The following is a 22225-nucleotide window of genomic DNA, read 5'->3' as shown; positions in this document are numbered from 1 at the left end:
TACATGGATTGTCAAAGAGCTAGAGAGGGTAATTATAGACTTTGTCTATGAGATTTCTACTTTTTATTTTTGAAGTAACAAAGATAGCATATATTTACTGAGTGAGTGCTACAGGCCAGGGACTAGCCGAGGCCCTTTGTATGTATTAAGCTCAAATCACAACAATCATTTGTTTACTAAATAGGACGTCCTTGTCTTTTCTTCAGTTCATGCTTTTGTTTACTTTGCTGAAGATCAGTTGGTGGTAGGTGTTTTGCTTTATTTCTGGATTCTCTGTTCTGGTCCTCTAATTTATGTGTCTGCTTTTACACCAGCACCATGCTGTTTTGGTCACTATCAACTTGTAGTGTAATTTGAAGTCGGGCAATAAAATGCCCCGGGTTCTTTTTTCACTCCTCAATATTGCCTTGGTTATTTGGGCTCTTTTTCAGTTCTACGTGGATTTTAGAATTGCTTTTTCTAATTCAACAAAAATGATGTTGGTATTTTGATAAGGATTGCATTAAACCTGTAGACTGCTTTGGGCAGTATGGTCACTTTAAAGATAAGGTATTAACTCTTCTGATCTATGAGCATGAGACAATGCTCTTCCCTTTGTTTCATCTACAATTTCTTTTGCCAGTGTTCCGTGGTTTTCCTTTTAGAGATATTTCACCTCCTTGGTTAAATATACTCCTAGGTATTTCTTTTTTTGTAGCTATTATAAATGAGATTGCCTTCTCAATTCGGTTCTCAGCTAGATTGTTATTTTACAGAAATGCCACTGATTGTTATATGTTGATTTCGTACCCTGAAACTTCATTAAATTAATTTATCAAATCTAAGGCTATTTTGGGAGAGTCTTTAGAGTTTTCTAGATAAAAGATAATAATCATCAGCACACAAGGATAATCAATGGAAGGCATACAAATGGCCAAGAAGAATATGAAGAAAACTTTAACATCACTAATCATCAGAGAAATATAAATTAAAACCACAGTGAAATACCATACCTATCAAAATGGCTATTATTTAAAAAATAGCACATTGATGAGGATGTGAAGAAGAGGAAACTCTTATGTGCATACACTGTTGGTGGGAGGGTAAATTATTCCAACTTCTTCTACAGAAAACAGTATGAAGTTGTTTTTTATCTTAATATAGAACTGCCATATGATTCAGCAATCCCACTACTAAGTATCTACACAAAGGAAAGGAAATCAATATATCACGTATGAAAGATACCTGCATTCATATGTTTATTGCAGCAGTATCCACAATGGTAATGATATGGAATCAACTTAGATGTCCATCAATGAAAGTTCACATAAAGAAAATGTGGTCCATATTCACAATGGAACGCTATTCAGCTTGAAAAAATGAAATCATGCCTTTTGCAGCATTGTGGATGGAACCAGAGGCCATTCTTTTAAATCGAACAACTCAGACACAGAAAAACAAATACCACATGTTATCACATGTAAGTGTGTGCTAAATAATGTATGCACATGGAATCAGAGAGTGGAGTGATGGACAGTGGGGCTTTGAAGGGGAGGCAGCTGATGGGATGTTGCTTGGTGGGTATAATGTGCATTACTGCAGTGCCTGATCCACTGAAGGCTCTGACTTCACCACAGTGTAATCACTCAGTGTAGCAGTACTGCACTTGCACCCAATGAATATATGCAAATAAAAAGTAAATTAAAAAACACCTCGTTTTATGATTCAAGAGACTTTTTTTTTAAGCATATTATGCACTACGGTCTGTCGCGGTCCGCCAGTCGATGGGTCTCAGTTCGAGGGTGTTCAGGGTGAACGGCACAGGTTGATTGAAAGGTTGACGCAGGATGGAATGACAAACTGCCACACACCACGAGTGATGAAGAAAGTAGTTGTACTTCACTGAATTTTAAGATTGGTTTTTATACATTTTTGACAAAGCATTATAAATTACAAAAGGTATTTTTACAACTTGTTGAGTTTTACAAGTTAATATTTAACCTTGTAGATGTGAGTATTTGACCATCTCACTTAAACAATATCCTGTCCGTAAGGGGTTCTGTTCGCGAGGGGGAACAAAGGTTGCTGGTTATCAGTTGTGTCTTTCACTTCTCCTTATCTAAGTAAATGCTTTAAAGGTTAGAGTTTAAAACGTGAAAATTCTTTCTTTATAACTACTAGTATTAGTAATAATTTACAAATTATTTACTTTTAATGTGATTAAAAGATTTCATATATGTGTAAATTATGTAAGTGATTATAGTACTAGGAAATATATGAAATGTAAAGGTATGTGGAAAGTTTTTAAGTTGTGGGTGGCTGTGGGTGGTGTAAGTACATATCTAGATGGAGTATCTTGTTTGCTGTTCCTGCATTGTCTCAATGCATTGTCTCAATTCACTGACATTTATGGTGGGAGCGTGCTCCTGCATCGTTCCCCTGGAGACATTGAGTCTCCATCGGCTATGTGTGATTATGGATCAGTAAGTCATTATGTTTATTCTTGGTTTCTTAAAACAATCAGGTAACAATCAGGCATACAACTCAACAAACAGGTTTCAGGGTAAAGGTTTTTTAGGCTTCTATGTCGCACCTCGTGAGTCATTACGTTCATCAAAAAGTATGCTAGGCAATTTCTGCGCTGCTGTCGCATACCAGGGGGGCTGGGGGTATCGCTCCGGGGAGCACAGACCACCTAACCACGTGTTTTACAACGCGGACAGCGCCACCTCACCACGGCTAGATGCCGGGGGTGTGGCAACGGTCTTTGCTTCTAAGTAAGATTGATGTGCTTTGGTCTTCAGAAGGAATATGACTTCAGAGAATAGTATTTCAGTTTTTAAAAAAGTCAGATGCGATGGTTCAGGCCTATAGTCCGAGCTATTTGTGAGACAAAGGCAGGAGATGCTGGAACCCAGGAGTTTGAGTCCAGCCTTGGCATCATAGTGTGATGCCTCCCCGACACACACCATCTCTGAAAATAAAGAAGAAAAGAAAAATAAAATACTTAGACTATCTAGAAAAAATACAATTGCTTTTTAAAAGAAATTAAAAATAAATGTTTTAACAATTACTTTAGAATCCTTAATAAAACAAATCATGCTGCTGATAATTTAGCATTTCCTGACTCTTCAGGAACCCAATTGTAAGTGTCAATTCATATAGTATTACCGTGCTACCATTTATAAATGTCTATGGGAGTTATTAGCCTGTTGAGGGCAGCATACACAGAGTTTCAGTGGTCAATCTCTTCATTCATTTGATAATACAATAAATATTTACTGAATAATTATTGTGTTTCAGGCACTAATGTACTCAGTCTAAAAAAGTAAGGGTATCCCATGAACTTTGTGGAGGCTACATTCTTGTATACAGAAACATTTAACTATAAATTACATATGAAAAAGTGAATTGAAAATAAAAAATTAAATAAACAAGTTAATAAGTGGTTTAGAGATCTGGGCAGTTGTCTCCCTCATTGTATCATCTATACAATAATCACGGGATATTGAATAGCTGGAAGATTGGGCTGTTCTTTACCTAAATATCTACAAGGCACTGTGTGTTTCTACCTCTCTCTTCCCTCAAAATCAGACTGCTTTTACATTGTCATTTCCTGATATTTTCAAATAACTTTTGTTTAATAAGAAACTTACCTCATCCTTCTCTATTTGAACAATTATTTTCTCTGTTACCAATATTGTCTATTTTAACAAATTTTCAATCATTTTTCTTCTATATTGATTTCCCCTCAAATCATCAGTGGGGCTTAGATTTGCCCGTATGGCCAGTCCAAATACACACATCTCACATCCTGTTGGTATTATGTCTAATCAATTTATGGATGTTTTTCTAGAAACCTTTACTTGGTGCCCAATATAGTCCTAACATTAGGATACACCATGGCCAATCATCAGTGACTAAAATACTTTCTTGCTCCTTGCTTCCATAGTAGAACTTTAGATATTATATCTCTCTGGTTATTACTTTTTCCTTCATGTAAGGAAGGAAAGTGATATTATGTGAGATCACATAGGTCTGTCCTGAACATTTATAGTTTTAGCAGCACTGTTTATACAAATAGTGTCACAAATATACCTAGTGAGGTCATAGCAAGGGCTCTTTGAGATTACTCTGAGTCAGGTGGGAAGTGGCCGTTCAGAGTACTGTAAGAATATGTCTCTGTGGTAGGCGGTGTGCCAGGATGGCCCCCGACACCTCCCTCCTCCCTGGTGAGCACGCACCCCATTACCCTACACCGTGAATGTGACACATTATACTTTTGTAATTGAGGTATGTCATATGGCACAGACGATTATAAGAAAAAGAGATCATTTGAGTGGGCCTGACTCAGTCACATAGGCCATTTAAAAGCAGAGTTGTTGCTAGCTGGTAGCAGAAGTCAGAGACTCAGAGCATGAGGAAGATTCGGACGCTGCTGCTGCTTAAAGACGAGGCCTATGTGACAAGGGATGCTGGTAGTCTCGAGTTGCTGAAGGTGGCCCTGGCTGACAACCAGCAGAGATATGGTACACAGTCCTAAAACCAAGGAAGTGGATTCTGCCAACAACCGGAATGCACTTGGAAGCAGATTCTTCCCCAGTTCTTCCAGACAAAAACACAGCCCAGCAGATACCTTGAGTTCAGACTTAGAAAACCCTGCTCATAGAACCTGGTGATGCCCTGACAGACTTTTGACCTACAGAAGTACGAGCTAAAAAACAGCTGTTGTTTATGGATAAACATTTGTGGTAATGTGTTATACAGCAATAGAAAACGAACACAGTCTCTGAACTTGTCAATTCTGATACTCTTAACCTTCAAATTCTTTAAATCACTGGTAATATTTCTAAATTTCATCATGTAAATTTTGCCACACATTTACAATTTAGAAGTGGTCCAAAGAGAATTGAGAAAATAATCTCAATATTAAACATAAAATGTGAGACCACTTAAATCTCATAAGAATCAAAAGGTTGAGTTTCTATGGATTTCCTTAGTACAGATATAAGATTGATGCTATTTTAGTGCCATACCAAACTTGCAGATCTTCAAAGGAACATGCTGTGCTTTACCTAAAGAAAAGGATCAGATCAGGAAAGTAAATTTAAACAATTTAACTTTTAGTTATGATTGGGTCAGGGAAGGTGACATTAGACAAATCACTATGTTTAACCTCATTTTGAAAACTAGGATAAAAGTGACTGTATAATTCAAAAAGCTGTTGTAAATATTGAGTTCTTTGAAAATGGTAAAAGACAATATAATTTTTTTTGCTAGATAAAAATATCCTTAAGTAATGTTTTACTTAAGAATTCAGTGAAAGCCTTCAGCAGTATATTTCTCCTTAAAATCAATGACCACCAAAAATGATGAGTTTTTTCCTGATACAATTGATTCTATAACTTTGTTTTCCTCTAGATGTCAAATGGTTCTATAATAGAGCACTGATTCTTAAAAATTATCTCTCTTTGATTCATATTCCCACATTGAGTAATTCCTAGATAACAGCCACCAATATTTTTGGAAATCTAGCTCCACTTTCCAATCTTTAGTTTCTAAATTATTTCTATGGAAAACATTGAATTATCACATGTCTACTCAAGAAACCTCCATGTAGCTATTAGTGGTGGGGAAACTGTCTGTGCAGAATACCCAGACCAACACCACAGCCCAACACATTAAACCAGAGCTCCCTTCCTGCACCCTCCTTGGATACTAAGCTCAGGCAGCATCTTTTGGGAGAACTTTTACTAACCACGTAAGAGCTGATAAGAGTTCACTCTCATAAGTTCCCATTGTTCCCAACACATACATGTTGCTCAAAAGTTAACAAAGAAAATTACAATTATATTTATTATCTGCGTTTCCATCTGTCCTATAAACTCATCAAAATCTCATGAAAATTTTTGTATCTTCTACATCTGGTGGTTATTACAGATGGGGCACGATGTGTTGATACAGTACTCTTGGGTGGGTGGTTGAATAAATTTGTGATTAAATCCATCCACCACCATGGCATTACCAAGTAAATGAGACTAAGCCAAGACTCTCGTTGATGCAGATAGCACAGCTACTTTACTTAGATGTTGCCAAAACCGAGTTGATCTAATAATATGAAATTTTGTAAAATGTGGATTGCTGTATAAATATCTTGTAAAGTTCGTAGAAACTTTGGCATTGGTCTCTTGGATTTGTAATGAACATAACATGCTATATTTCATGATTTTTTTATTAATATCTGCTTCTATTTTATAATGAATCAACAGCTGAAGGCATTAATGGCCAATATTTGTAGTAATACAGGCAATACTACTTTACTTTTCATGAGCATCCTATGTTCTTGAGTAAAATTAAATGTAGCATCTTTCAGAAATGTTTTTTCTCCTTTTTCCTGGATTCCCAGCGCTTCTGTTTTTAATTAGTTTGGTTTATAGAATCTGATGCTAGGAACACCATCGCCATAAATCAATATATAAGTGGATTAAATGTTGGCCAATTTTGTGGGTACACCTTGAATGCAATTGCCTTTCAAAACTAGTCATTCAATTTAAGAGCATTCTAAGGGGATTTTCTTCCTGACAACTTAAAGAAGATGTTTCTCAGAGAAGATTGTAGAGTTCCATCCAGTCTCTATTTGTACATGGCTTTGTCATCAGTGAGACTTGTTTAAAAAAAAAAAAATCGAATAAAAGGTGAAGACACCAACTGAAGGTTGAAACAAGAAAGCAGAGTAAACAAGGACAATTCAGGTACTTCAGGAAGCTAAGTATCAGAAACGAACATCAAACACACACATAGCCTGGGATTTCGAGGTCTTTAAAATAAAATCTACACTGAATTGCATAAATATAATGAGTGTGATTATCAAAGGGATAAAACTAAACAAGGTAAACAAAAGCCTTTTTAGCTTTTCAGGATATTTTGAGGGACAACCACCTACAGTATGGAAATATTTATCTGGGGACACGTTGTAGGGACAAACTGAGCGATGTATCTAAATGGTAAGGCAGAACTCCGAGCTTCTGAAAACGAGAATGGCAACTTAGCTAACCAATACCTATGTTTCTGAAGCCTATCTGAGTTCCTTTGATTGCCATTTAAGTGAGGCCCAAAGGGCAGCCACAGTAGAAGAAGTCCATTAAGAACATAGCTTCCAGCAACAACACCTCAGAGCTGTCTCCTGCTTGGAAACAGCAAGAGACTACATGACTTCGAGTGCTCGTGGTAAATGGTGCAGTAACATGGCATGATGATCCCCTGGGAAAAAGACTGGTGAAGGGGAGCTACACTTGCATCAATACCCTTTCCAAATAGTGTGAAAAAGAACTACTGGCCATCTCTCTACCATCCCAGTTACACAGGATCTAGGCATGGCACCATCATCAGGAAATTTTCACCAAGCGCACAGAAGCACTTGCAGAGACGTTCAAAAACTCAAACGTAACACTTACACTTATGGAAAGGCTGTTTATGAGGGATACAAAAGACAACTGTACCACATTTAAAATGCCAAAGTAAGTTTAATAAAATGAATTTTTACATTTCCCACAAGAACAATTTAGAATGGAGGTTGTGCCAAAATATGTATTCCTCCACCTCCCCAAAATAAATTGTACCCCAAACTATAAATTCCCACCCCCAAATTAAGTTCAGATAAGTTTTTAATCAAGTCAGCTTGGATGTGCAGAACTCTGAAGGTCTACCCGAGTAACCTAGAATTGGCTACTCATTACTGGAATGAAGTGTTTCGAAAGAGGAAGATTAGCCCATAGCCCTCAGTTAGTGCAAAGTTTCTCAGTAGAATCCAGACAACCAGGATCTTCCATAGTAACATGGGCGGTAGCAGCCATATCCCCAGCCTCCATAGCCAGAGCCGAAGCCACAGCCCGGACCTTGAAAGCAGCCATAGCTACAGCCCGGGCCTCCAAGGCCATAGTGCAGACCTCCATAGTAGTTGCCGTAGTAATAGCTCATGGTGTCAAGTGTTGAGGTCTAAGTTGAGAGCCAAGTGTTTGCTTGCAGACTGTGAGCTGCTCTGCTCCCCTCAGGCCTTTTATACTCCAGAGTGGTAGTGGATGTGGAAACCACAAACAAGCATGGCCTTGGGTTTTATCAGCTAATATGCACGAAAACATCTTTTTCATTTGGAGGAGAGGCTCTCACACCCATTAATTTTGAAATTCCTTTACAGACGGCTCTAAATACTTTAAGCTATATCATATGCCTTTAATAATAATTTGTTTAAAAAATTTACTGCCATACTTAAATCTCTGTAACCAAGCTTCACGAGATTACATAGCATGGAAGTCACACATATTATTTACGTTTGCCTTAATATAATGATATTACTCTTTTTGAGAATTAAATCACAGGTGAACATAGATTCTACATTGCAATCAGCAAGATTTAAAGGTTTTGCTGTGTTGCTGTGCTAACATTGTTAGTAGTTTTGTTTGCCTCCCCAAAATTCAGATGAACACCACTCTTTGTTTTGCCTTGGATTTTTGGCAAGATTGATTTTGGCATTTGATTCCAAACAACGTTTTAAAGCTAATTTGTAGTATTGTATTTTCATTAACTCATGTTTTCATCTGGTTTATGCTGTTCAGTTTTATGGGCATCAAACTTTTTTAAACATAAAGTACCTAAAATATGTTTGCCAGCAAAAAACAAATCTGCTGATAATTTTTGTGTGTCTGAGCTATTCTGTATGTGTTGTATTTCACATAACAGATGTGTATTTCAGCATGTTTTGAGCTGCATGTTTAGTATACTAATACCTAAAATATGTCTTTCCTTGTGCTAATCATGCCTCAAACTCTTTATTAATTCCCTAAATAGTTGCTGGTAATATTTTAGGTTTTAAAAAAAGACATAACAGTAGTATTTATCCAGTACTGCAAAGATCACGTGAAATACCAATAATACGATGTGAAGAGTCAATAATACATTAAGTTCTAAACTAGAGGTGAAAACACATTCAGAAATAATAATCAGTGCTCCATTGTCAAAGAGATCTACCTGACAAAATGGTCCAAGAGGTCCTTTATACAGCTTAACATTATGTTTCTTCATCGCCATATACAACTCCAGTTATAGTGTTATTTTTGTTAATAAAACATGATTCCATCTCTATCCAGTTATTGCTGATGTTAAAAGATACGGTAGGAAATCTCTGTTTACCCTAGAAAGGATCAGAGTCTTTATTAAATGGAATTATTAAAGGCAAAACACATTAATTTTCTATGGTTTAACAAAATCTGATACTAAATCTCTACATCATTTTCTTGACGCAAATCCAATGGTGATAATAATTGATATAGGTAAAGATACAACTTTTTGTTATTAAATACTCTATAAACATTTTGCTACAGGTAAATTAAACCATTCTTTATTTCTACCTTGCCTATGATGATACCTTGCCTACAATGATAGCTTCAGTTTAAGCATCCTGTTACGTATTTACCATCTTTTTCATGGGTCTTATCAATGTGAAAACCATGCCTGTACATCTCCAATGAACAATGAAATAAGGCAAGAATTTTCACAATTACCACGGTCATTGATCATCTTTCAGCAGAGAATATAAATACATCTGTAAAAAAAAAAACAGACCTAGAGAGGAAACAGTGGGATGTAAATATCATTATAAAAATGAAGGTATTTTCACAAACTTGCAAAGCACAGAAAGCCAAATCACCTGCCAGTGAGGGTCACAAAAGTGTACAAGAAGATGGCCAAAATCCTTTATGTAACACTGACAAAAGCCTTCAAGAAGATGTAATGGAATAATAACTTATTCCAGTTTCAGTAATATTGTTAAATAGGGCAATGGATTTAGTGAGAAATGTGCATGACACTAGTAAAGAAACTTTATAGAAGGATACAGAAAACTCGAATCAAAGAAGAGTGATGACATCTATTTTATCATGTAAGAAGATAAAATACAGAAGTGATTACAATCTTTTCAATTTGAATTCATAAATATAATAGGATCCCAGTTAATATTACAGAGTTGTTTTTCATAAATTCACAAAATTATCTTAATATTTATCTCAAACAAAGAAGTTAATTTTCCACATGAGATATTATAATATAGTAAAACAACACAGCACCTATGTTTGAATTAGCAGTTTATTGGGATGCAATGTAAAGTCTAATTTGTCATTGTTTATATCATGGCATTTTATTCACAAGTTTTGCAAATATAACAAGGGACTTAAATTTTTAGTTATCTCTTTGTTTTATCTTTGTAAGTTTAAGTACAAGAATAATGCTAACTTTTGGTTACTATTATTTTTTTTTATTAAATCATAGCTGTGTACATTAATGCGATCATGGGGCACCATACACTGGTTTTATAGACTGTTTGACACATTTTCATCACACTGGTTAACATAGCCTTCCTGGCATTTTCTTAGTTATTGTGTTAAGACCTTTACATTCTACATTTACTAAATTTCACATATACCCTTGTAAGATGCACCACAGGTGTAATTCCACCAATCACCCTCCCTCCGCACCCCTCCCACCTCCCTCTCCTCCCTTTCCCCCTTCCCCCTATTCTTGGGTTATAACTGGGTTATAGCTTTCATGTGAAAGCCATAAATTAGTTTCATAGTAAGGCTGAGTACATTGGATACTTTTTATTCCATTCTTGAGATACGTTACTAAGAAGAATGTGTTCCAGCTCCATCCATGTAAACATGAAAGAGGTCAAGTCTCCATCTTTCTATAAGGCTGCATAATATTCCATGGTATACATATACCACAATTTATTAATCTATTCATGGACTAGTGGGCACTTGGGCTTTTTCCATGACTTAGCAATTATGAATTGAGCTGCAATAAACATTCTGGTACAAATATCTTTGTTATGATGTGATTTTTGGTCTTCTGAGCATATGCGTAGTAGAGGAATTATAGGATTGAATGGCAGATCTATTTTTCGATCTCTAAGTGTTCTCCAAACATCTTTCCAAAAGGAATGTATTAATTTGCATTCCCACCAGCAGTGTAGAAGTGCTCCCTTTTCTCCACATCCACGCCAACATCTCTGGTCTTGAGATTTTCTGATATAGGCTAGTCTCACTGGAGTTAGATGATATCTCAAAGTAGTTTTGATTTGCATTTCTCTGATGATTAAAGATGGTGAGCATTTTTTCATATGTCTGAAGGCCGTGTGCCTGTCTTCTTCAGAGAAGTTTCTCTTCAAGTCCCTTGCCCAGCCTGCAATGGGATCACTTGTTCTTTTCTTGCTTATACGTTTGAGTTCTCTGTGGATTCTGGTTATTAAACCTTTGTTGGAGACATAACCTGCAAATATCTTCTCCCATTCTGAGGGATGTTTGCTTGCTTTACTTACTGTGTTCTTGGCTGTGTAGAAGCTTTTTAGTTTGATCAGGTCCCAGTAGTGTATTTTTGAAGCTGCTTCAATTGCCCAGGGAGGGGGTCCTCCTCATAAAATACTTGCCCAGACCAATTTCTTCAAGGGTTTTCCCTGCACTCTCTTCCAGTATTTTCATAGTTTCATGTCTTAAGTTTAAATCTTTAATCCAGTGAGAGTCTATCTTAGTTAATGGTGAAAGGTGTGGGTCCACTTTCAGTCTTCTACAGGTTGCCAGCCAGTTCACCCAGCAGCATTTATTAAATAGGGAAGCTTTTCCCCACTGAATGTTTTTAATTGGCTTGTCAAAGGTCAAATAATGGTAAGTAGCTGGATTCATCTCTTGGTTCTCTATTCTGTTCCAGACATCTAATTCTCTGTTTTTGTGCCAATACCATGCTGTTTTAATCACTATTGATTTATAGTATAGTCTGAGGTCTGGTAGCGTGATTTCTCCTGCTTTGTTTTTATTTCTGAGTAATGTCTTGGCTATTTGAGGTTTTTTCTGATTCCATATAAAATGAAGTATTGTTTTTCAATATCTTTAAAGTATGACAGTGGAGCTTTAATAAGGATTGCATTGAAATTATATATTACTTTGGGTAGTATGGACATTTTAACAATGTTGATTCTTCCCAGCTCCTTCTTTTTTTTTTTTTTTTTTGTGTGTGGTTTTTGGCCGGGGCTGGGTTTGAACCTGCCACCTCCAGCATATGGGACCGGTGCCCTACTCCTTGAACCACAGGCGCCACCCACTCCTTCTTGAAATGTTTAAGGGAGTTTAGAATGTTGAGGTATGACTTTTATTCATGTATTTTCAGTTTCTTAGCATAAAATCTGAATGACATCTTATAATTGAGGAAAAATATCTGTAGCCATTGTTCTATCTTCTTTCTCATATTTAATTTTATTACACATACAAATTATATCACAAGATTTGTTTTTATTTCCATGATTCCTCCAACCAACGGCTCAATTTATCAATTCTTTCCTCTACTCTAACATTTCAGTGTTTAATTTTTATTTTTTTTCTCTTTCTATGTCCTTGGTAATTGCCTTTTTCCTAACCTTTAAGCTATGTAAGTACGTATCTCTTTAATTTCACTCCTTTAGTTGCACTGTTAAAGGATGAACATATTTAAAGCTCTAGATATGCTTTGCTTTATATGTTCAGATTGAAATCTAGATTTTCAAATGCAGTATTCTTATCTTCTTTATTGTATGAATATTTTAGTGTCATAGTCATGATTTTTTATCCATTGATTACTTAATCATAATACATAATTCAATATTATTTTTATTAAATTTAGTAATGTAGCATGGTTAGATAACATATTTTTTATAAATTATTCAACTTTTTCTAGAACATAAAATATGCTTGCTATTTTTCTAAACATTCTACACATTCTGTAAAGATCTATATTTGAGTACATGTCAGTGTTTCTATAGCATCAACTGTATTTTTTACCTAACCTATGCCAATTAATTTTTATATATAATTTTCCCTAAATATATAGTTAGGTGATAAATTATCTAACACCAATTGAATTTAAATTTACTCATTTCTAATTTTTTCCTTCCATTTATTTCTAGCTATTTTTGGCTCTAGCTCAAACAGGTGACAAGAACTGCTGTGACTTTGTTATTCTAATCATTGTAGTTTGAAATATATAACACTTCTTATTTATACTTTATTTAATAAAACTTGTGTTGCACTTGTTCTGTTTTGCCTTTTACATCTTTAACCTTTCTTTTAACTATGTTTTTGTGTTTAAAGCAGGCGACTACTACTGAATCCTAGTAGCAATATCACCTAAATGCATGAGAAAATATATTATTGGCTGGAATGATTATCAGTTAGATAAATATTACATTGAGGAAAATAAAATGATAAAGGCTTAGGTAGTGTCACAACATCCTAGAGGTTGTGTGCCATTTAGTGAGCCAAATCGTTGAAAATTATGTATATACTCAGAAAAATGTATATATGAACACAGTATTTTTAATATAATCTCAAGATATGAATGGACACAGAGAAATTAGATGACTTCATAGGTCAAGCATCTTGGTGCCTAGTGTGAGACATTGAAATTACTGGAATATTGAAAAATGAAAGGATTTTTAAAAACAGCAAACTAGCATTAATTTTCTTTCACCCATAGACAAAACTATGAAGACATTCTTATATATATTTTAGCAATCAACTTTTTGAGCTATTCAACTATTTCCAGAAAGGACTATATACATTTGCGTTTGAAAACAATCATTATTAGAAAGGATATTTTTCTTCATTGTTTGATAACCTGAGAACTGGAGTTTTAGTCTAGTAGCATCTCTAGTTTGTAAGAAACTCTTGACTAGCTTTCTAGGTGTACAAGGCAGACAACTCATTTAGCGGAGTCAAAATATTCACTGGTAGGGGGCCACCAAGGCTTTAGTGAGGTTTTGGCATGTTGGAGTTAAACTGAGGGATTAAGTGCTTTTCACAGCAAAGGTAATCTTAATTTGAGGTTTCAAGTACTACTATCCACATTAGGATAATTAGATACATTGTTTAATGGTTGTATTAAGTTTTCTTCTCCCGATGTCTTTAAGCATTCAGTTCATGGAACTTTCTGTGTTCTGATTCTTTGCCCAGCACACAACTTTCTGATTACTGAGTCTCACAATTCCTTACAGGAAATGACTAAGTTAATTATATTGAGTTTGGGCCCTTTGACCATTCTGACAGTGATTTCTCAGGGTAAATTAATAAATTGTCCTCTGATTACAATTTCATTTCCCATATAAAGTAGAGATGACGTGCTGATAAAATAAGCTTTGAGTATTTCCATTTCCCTGTGATAGTAATTTGTCATTGTAAAGTAATAAAATGATCTGATTGTAATTTGGATTTCCATGTAGGTTAACTATAGGGATAATTAAAAAATCAAGCAAACGCAAATGTTATAGTTCCTGCAACAATGATTTCATATTGTATATTAATGAAGTGGTATTATGTTTTATGGATGGTCCACCAGAACTTGTTCATGATAGTTAATCCCTGAGAAATGGATTCCTATGTAGGGTAGGAACAAATTTATCACAGTAATTAAAGTTTTCCTAGGAGGCAGCTAGAGATTTGACTTTTTCTTTTTAGGATTCTGGAAACTTCTTCCTGTTTTCTGTGTGCTAGGAAGGATTAATTATGCAATTAAATTATTTTTGTTCATATAGACCTGGAACTAAACCTCATATCCACTGTTTTCTAGAAAATATACTTACCTGTTCTGTTTCTCTAGTGCATTTCCTGGATGCTGTGCTACTCAAAATGGTTAATCACAAAGACTTGGATGCCCAGCTACCACAGTGCCCTTGCTCATGCTTCAGTGAGGGGGAACATTATTTGACCTTTTATGTCAACCACAGACAGCCTCTGCTTTTATTATTACCAGTCAGTAGGTTAAATGTTACACTTTGCTCTGTAACTAGATGTCTTTGCTTAATTCATGAAGCATATTTATATCTCTCTATGCCATTTTTAACCTCATAAATGGACCATCAGGACTATCTCAGTTTTTATTTTACATTTTTGAAATTTCTCCCTTGTTCTCTATTAATTATTTAAATGCTTTATTATGCTGTAACCAAGATAATTACTCCCATGTTGGTACCTTGGAAGTCTATGTTTTGGCAACCCCTGAAATAGTTCACACGTAAACAGCAATGTAAAAGCAAAATATAAACTGCATCAAAATCATGGGGTTAATTTGGGGTTTTCTTTAGCCTTTTACTTTCACCTGCAAAAAAAAAAAAAAAAGATCACTACAAAGTCTACCATATTTCAGTATTACAAATATAGTTCTCATATTTGTTAAAAAGTTATACACAAAATTTGCTCACTATTCAATCAGAACTAATTGATCAACACCCACGTGTACACATGACAATAAAACTCAAGAGAAAGGTGGGAGGAGGCAAGACGGGAGGAGCAAATGTACATCTGACAGGCACAATGCGCTCTACCTGGGTGGTGGGCACACTTACAACTTTGACTCATATTGTACAAAAGCAACTCATGTAACCAAAACATTTGTACCCACATAATATTCTGAAATTTTAAAAAATTAAAAAATTATAACAACAAAATACTACTATTTTAAGAACTGAAAAAAGTAATGGAAGGACAACGAATGTAAATAATTGTTGGAACATGACTTCAACAGGGATTGGTTCACTCTACTACAAAGGTGGTCTCCCTTCTCTCCCTTCTGCAGATGGGAGAGCCAGGAGAGCCAGCAGTGTATTTCCAGCCGAATCTCAAGGAATGAGAGGAGCCAGAGAAAGCCGTGCTGTAAGTCCCAGTTTGAGTCCAAAGGCCTGAGAACCAGAGGGACTGATGTCCAAGGACAGGAGAAGATAATGTCTCAGCTAATGAGAGAGAGAAAATACATCTGTCTTCTGCCTTTTTATTCTATTTAGGTTCTCAGCAGATGGGATGCAGTCCACTTGCACAAACAGGGCCTTCTGCTTTGCTCTACTTACTGACTCAAATGCTCCTTTCTCCCAGAACGCCCTTAGAGAGTCACTCACAAGTCTTAACCTTACCAATTCTGTGGCCATCCCCCAGCCCAGTGGGGCTGGAGGGCAATTCCAAGGCACCCTTCACATTTCATACATTCCTCTGAGATCAGGATGGACTAGACTTCACCTATAGGTGCCTATTTTGCTTAACTTCCTCTGTGTGCTTCTTTTATCATCTTAGGAATTCTCCTGGTGACTTCCCCAACAAAACACTGGCCTACAAATCTCATTCTCAAGCTCCACTTCCACGGACCCAGTTCAAAGACAACCAGGAAAAAAGGACAAAAAGAGGCTATAAATGAAAATGTCCACAGGGACAAAGTATATAATGGAGATGAGTGAGGGAAGGGCGGGCGTGGGAAGTCAGTGCTCCTAATGTCAAGAAAGGTTTCCATGGTGTTCAGCACAAAAAAAGAATTCCAGGTTGGAATGACTTGATCTGAATAGATGGAATTAGCAATAATATGTATAGAATTCCTTTGAAAAATGAGCCTGTGACAGAGAATAAAGAAAAAAGCCTCTGGGGAACATAGTATCTGTGGATAGCATTTATTTTTCTGTGACTTTGGTTAGATTGTTATTTTATGTTTATTGTTAGTGTTTGGATGTATGTTACGTGCCCCGTATATCACATTCTCTAGATAATGTATGAAATGGGAGACGATCTGCAAGAGACAGATAATTTGCAGGCGTAGGAGATTTAATGTTGAAAGCACAGGAGAAGTGAAGTCTCTAAGAAGGAAGAAAGTGATGGGATACAGAAAAGGAAAAGATTACATTTTGACAAATTTAAGGAGTCTTCTTATTTAGAATGTAGGCAAATAGTAAAGGTCGATGAAACTATGAAATTCCTGTGATATAAAGCAAAGTCTGTTCCTTAATTTTCCCCAGGTTCAGGACATCCCCAGCAGAGAACATATATTTCAAATTATTATCAAAATGTGTGAAGTGTGACAATGACAAAGACCTTGCATTCTTTGCCAGTACCATCCACCTCAAGTTGAGTCTGGGAAGTTGAATATGTCCTCTGTTTAGCTGTAATTTACAGCTATAGCCCTTCCTGGTTTACAACATACACAATATTTGTATTCTTTTGAAAAGCAAATGCTGAAAACACGGTAAACTTCAGCTCTATAGTGGTTCAGAGATTTTTAAGTAAGGTCATTTCAATACTAAATGAGTTTCTCTCTCTTTCTCTCTCCCCTCCCCCCCTCACTCTCTCCCCTCATTTTCTCTGAAGCTTTTAGTATCCACTCACATTGAATGCCCTCCCTTTTCCCTTATTTCCGTTTATACTCATGCACACATGCACACACACAAAGAACCCATCTTCTTCACCTAGAGCACTTCACTCACCTTCAGATGTCACTTTTTCCAGAAAGACTTCACTATCCCACAATCTATGATCCTAGGATACCTTATGTTATCCTAAGAATAACAAACATCGATCTGTATTCTAATTTTCTCATGGGTTAATGGTATCCTTCCAGGTAGACTACACATCCAAAGGAAAAGAGGCCATCTCCACTTTGCATATCTGTGTATCCCATGTGTCTGGGTGATATCTGTACATGGCAAGCAAGCATTCCACAAATACCTGTGTGATTAAACCAAATTGACTTGGAAGCCCGTTAGCATCATTCATCATGCAAATGCAAATACAAAAACATAGAGGCAGGAAGTATTGCCATAAACAAATACGAATCAAATTAAAGCTATCTTTGAAAGATTATATAATATTATATTTTAGAAAAATGTGAATTTCCTTAGATGATCACTTTAATTGGAAATGTGTAGAATGACTAAAATGGTATAATTTCAAAAGAAAAAAAATAAAAACTTTTAGATTTTTTTACTCAATAAAGATTCTGCAGACTACGTTCTATAAATAAAATAATTTGAAATTTGATTGTGATCCAGGATTATTCATCTTTTGGTTAGGATAATGGGATAACGGTTAATGGAGAAGCATCTAGCACTTCACAGGAAAGGGACCTGAATAGGCTGAGTGACATGGAGGTCATCTCATCAGTAGGATCTATAGCACCAGTATCTATCACCACGGAAAGGGTGGCAGCAATTATAACGATGTCCCAGGAGCCACAACCACACCCATAGCCCAGGCCACGCTAACAGTTACCATAACAGCATATGGTTTTGGAACAGAGGGTTAGCTCAAAGAGTGAGTAGAATTAGTTTCCTGAGTTTGAATGTCATTATCAGTGGTGGATACAGTAAACCAGACACTCCCCATCTCTTAATGTTGTGTCTGAATTTCTCATTGCTTCTGAGTCCTTCCTCTACATGGAAGTCCTTTCTCAACATGTCTACATTATATCCCCCTGACAACCTCACATAACCTTATACTCTATTCTCACATCAAAAGCTAAGAGCTACTTCAGGGCACAGATCTTGTCTTACCTGCCCTTATCCTGTATAATCTTGTGAACCATCTGGCACATAGTAGACACTTCGATATCTGTTGAATGAATTATTTTTCATTTTAAATACACAGTATACTGTTATTAATTATTATTACTCTATAGAGCTGTCAAACATTAGAACTTTTCCCATCTATCTAGCCATGTGTTTGTAACCAATAACCAGCACTTCCTCAACTCTTTCTCTAAAATACACCCTTCCCAGCCACTAGTAACTAATATTCTACTTCGTGAAATTAACCTTTTTAGCTCCCACGTGTGAGTGAGAATAATTCACTTAATGTGATGACCTCCTGTTCCATCCATGTTGCTGAAAATGACAGGATTTCATCTTTTATAGCTGAATATTATTCCTTTGTATACAGACCTTATCCATTTATCCATTAATGGCCACTTAGGCAGATTCCGTATCTTGGCTATTATGACTAGTGCTGTAATAAACATAGGGGCAGGTATTCCCTATGGTAGATGATTTCTTGTCCTTTGTATAAATAGTCAGTAGTGGGATTGCTGTATCATATCATTATTCCCATAAAGTTTTTTGAGAAATCTCCATACTACTTTCCACAGTAGTTTATATTCTTACCGACAGTGTATTAGAATTTCCTTTTCTCTTCATACTTGTCAGCATCTGTTATTTTGGGGGCTTGTGGGTTTTTTTTCTTGCTAATAGCCATTCTAACATGGTAAGGGGATATTCTTTACACTGAGTGACTCAGTGTTAACTAATTTCTGTAGTTAATCATGTGCTTATAATGAGATTATTTTTACCTCTTAAAGCTGTGGCAATTTAGATTTCTCATCCTGAATCCTTTACCAGTTTTCAGACCATTACAATTATCCTGATAAGGCTATTTTAAATAGGAAGGTTTTGGAATAATGTCTAAGGTTCCAGAAGTGGTTACCAGCTAGGAGCACTTATTTTATTGTAGGTACAAGGAGAGGAAACTTTGGTCTGGCGAATATTTTTGTTGAAGTAGAACTAAAATTGTTCCACAACTAAAAGATTTTCTTCAGTCCTATATTTTAGTAAGTATTGATTGCTTGTCATGAATTCCACTTATGTGACCTAATCTTTCCGGACATTTAAGGATCAATCAAAGACCTAGATGGCCAATATCTCTTGTGAGATAGTGATATGATTTATGCTTAAGATTCCAGTAATGCTGACAACGCTGTCACTCTACAGCATCACTGATAATGCTGTGAGTGTTCTATGGTCATTTTGATCTGGAAAATAGCAGCCTTAAGAGTATTACTCATGAGCCTGAACCTTAATATCTGAAGTTAAACAAGAAACAGTTATTTGGGTGGCTGTGATTAAACAGCTTGGATATGTCAGTAAGCAGTAAGTATATTTACATAAAAATTATTAGAGAAAGACTGTTTAAAGCCTTGTAGAGAAAGAGATAATTTCCATTAAAAATGAAAATATTTCTTAGTATTTAAAAGTGTCTAAAAATTAACACAAAAAAAGAAAGATTCAGAAACAATATAAATTTAATTATTGTTAAATATGTGTTCAATAATTTTGTTTGTCTTTTTGTAGTTATTTCTTAAAGAATTATTCCTTCAGATTCTAACATTCTGGCAAAGATTCCTTTGCAATCTACTCACTGTATTTACATCATCAGATCTGACTAAGTAGGCCTTCTTGCAAACAATGTCTCTGCCAGAGGCAGCTACGGTCTGAGACTTTGCTGAAATGTATTTGTAAAGTACTTTTAACCTTCCTGGTATCTTTTTCAGCAGCCTCCATGATAAGGAAGCTCACTCAGCAAATAGAAAAAGCTTTGCTTTAAAAAGTAGGACTTGGGAGACCACTGCATATATACACTATAGTATTTATAAATATAATCTAAACCTGTAACGTATTTTCTAATGCATCTCACCAGATGATAGTCCTATCATATTCTTCCATTAATGATACGTCAGGTCCAAAGTCATCTATCCCTAGGCCAGAAGTGATGATAGCAAACGTTAGCATGTCAGGTGCAACAAATCTCACTCTTCTGCTGGCTTTGAATTTATCAAAAACTTTTATCAATGTCCAGAACAAGTAGGAAACTAACATTTGTTGGGCACTAGTTTGTGTCTTATCTCACCAAAATGCCAGGATTTCTCATTAGAATGTCAGGGTTTCTAAGAGACACACATATCTTCAATTTTTCAGATTACACAACTGAGAAACAAAGAAATTGAGTAAGTGGCCAAAAATTGAACAAGAAATATTAATAAGTAGAAGAGTGATGGCTCAAATTCAAATCTGCCCTGCTATATGAGTCTTGCTCTGCTTTTATGTATATACATATGGTTATATATTTATTTCTTGCGTGTGCTTCTTATTTTTTTAATAAATCTCTACTCCCATTGCTATCACTCCCTCTTCCCTGGAAAAAATAAGAGTTGAAATATTTTATTTTTTTCTGCAGCATCTCTTTTAAAGAGGTGCTCTAAGCAGACATAAATATAAAGTGCCCTGAAATTTACTCAGCTGACTATTGATGATCACCAGAATTACAGTAATACCAGATTTTTTTTTTTTAAAAAACATCCTGCCAAGATACACTAAAAATCACCTTCAAATAAGAGAGTACCGTCCTGGCTGTGAGTGAACAGGGACTGCGAGCAAGATGACTGGATATAACACCAGGAAACATACTACATGGTTTTTCAAACCTTCTGCTAATGAGTGAAGAACAATGACCAAAAAGGTGTGATAGAAGAAAAATAAATTATAGCCATGAAGTGGCTTGATCTGAAATGTGGTAGCAGAGATACTGTTTGAGAGAGGCCACGATGGAGAGTGTGTGAGGAAAATGGCGCAACTGTTTCGGACAATAGCATTGGTTATGCTGTGACTAGAGGAGACTGAAAGTTGACCATGATTCAGAACGGTTACTATAAAGTACTGCAGGGCTGTGCAGAACCCGGTGTTTCAGAAAACACGCACCTTGGGGGAAAACTACGACCCAAGCATTGGAACTTTTAGCTGCATTATATATATATGTATTTCTTTGTTTATTGATTTGTCGACTCATTCATTTATTTAGGATTCGGATTTCTGTTATAGGAACTTCGCCAAGTGCTGAGAACACAAAAAATCAATCAGACAAGATAAGAGACTTACAGAATTAACTATCTATACTGCTTGTCCGTGTATCCATGCCTTTATACATGCTGTTTCCTCCATCTTCAATGACTTCCATCATGGCTGTACCTGGCTACTTCATCACTGCAATAGAACTCAGCCTGTGCACTCCTGCTCCCTGCGTAATTTATTTTCTCCTCATTCTAACGTCCATATTTATGTTTCCCTAGTACTTCTGTGGTCCCCTGTCTCCCTGCACTGACCTATAATGCCAACTGAAATGTCTAACTCACTGAGCTCTAAACTCTTTCAGGGCAGGGATTATGTCTTATTTCTATTTTTATGGTAGATGTTCAGTTTACATGGTGTGCACAAATTAATATGTGAATAATTCTACTGGGGTGGATAGACCTAAAGTAAACAGCTAAAACTATTAAATACTAAGTCCTATAATAAAGACAGAAGGTTTTTATGGGCAATAAGTAGAGAGATCTTCTAGGACTGCCTGACATGACTAAATAGGTTGTGTGGGAGACAGACAAGAAAACGCTCTTCAGACAATGTGGTGCTGAAGGAGAGACTTCACAGTTGACTCAGACACAGCCGGCAGATGGAAGAGACATTCTCACAGACGGTGAAAGTTATCTATAGACAAGAAGGTCGAAGAACACATGCCATGGTCAGCAATTTTTTAGTAGGAAAAACAGGATAAAATTGTTGTTGGTACATGAAAGAGCAGCAGAAAATTACTTTAGACACTAG

This window comes from Nycticebus coucang, chromosome 16 (genome assembly GCF_027406575.1).
Source record: "Nycticebus coucang isolate mNycCou1 chromosome 16, mNycCou1.pri, whole genome shotgun sequence".
NCBI lineage: Eukaryota > Metazoa > Chordata > Mammalia > Primates > Lorisidae > Nycticebus > Nycticebus coucang.
The sequence above is the reverse complement of the archived record's forward strand: the minus strand, read 5'-3'. Positions refer to the sequence as shown.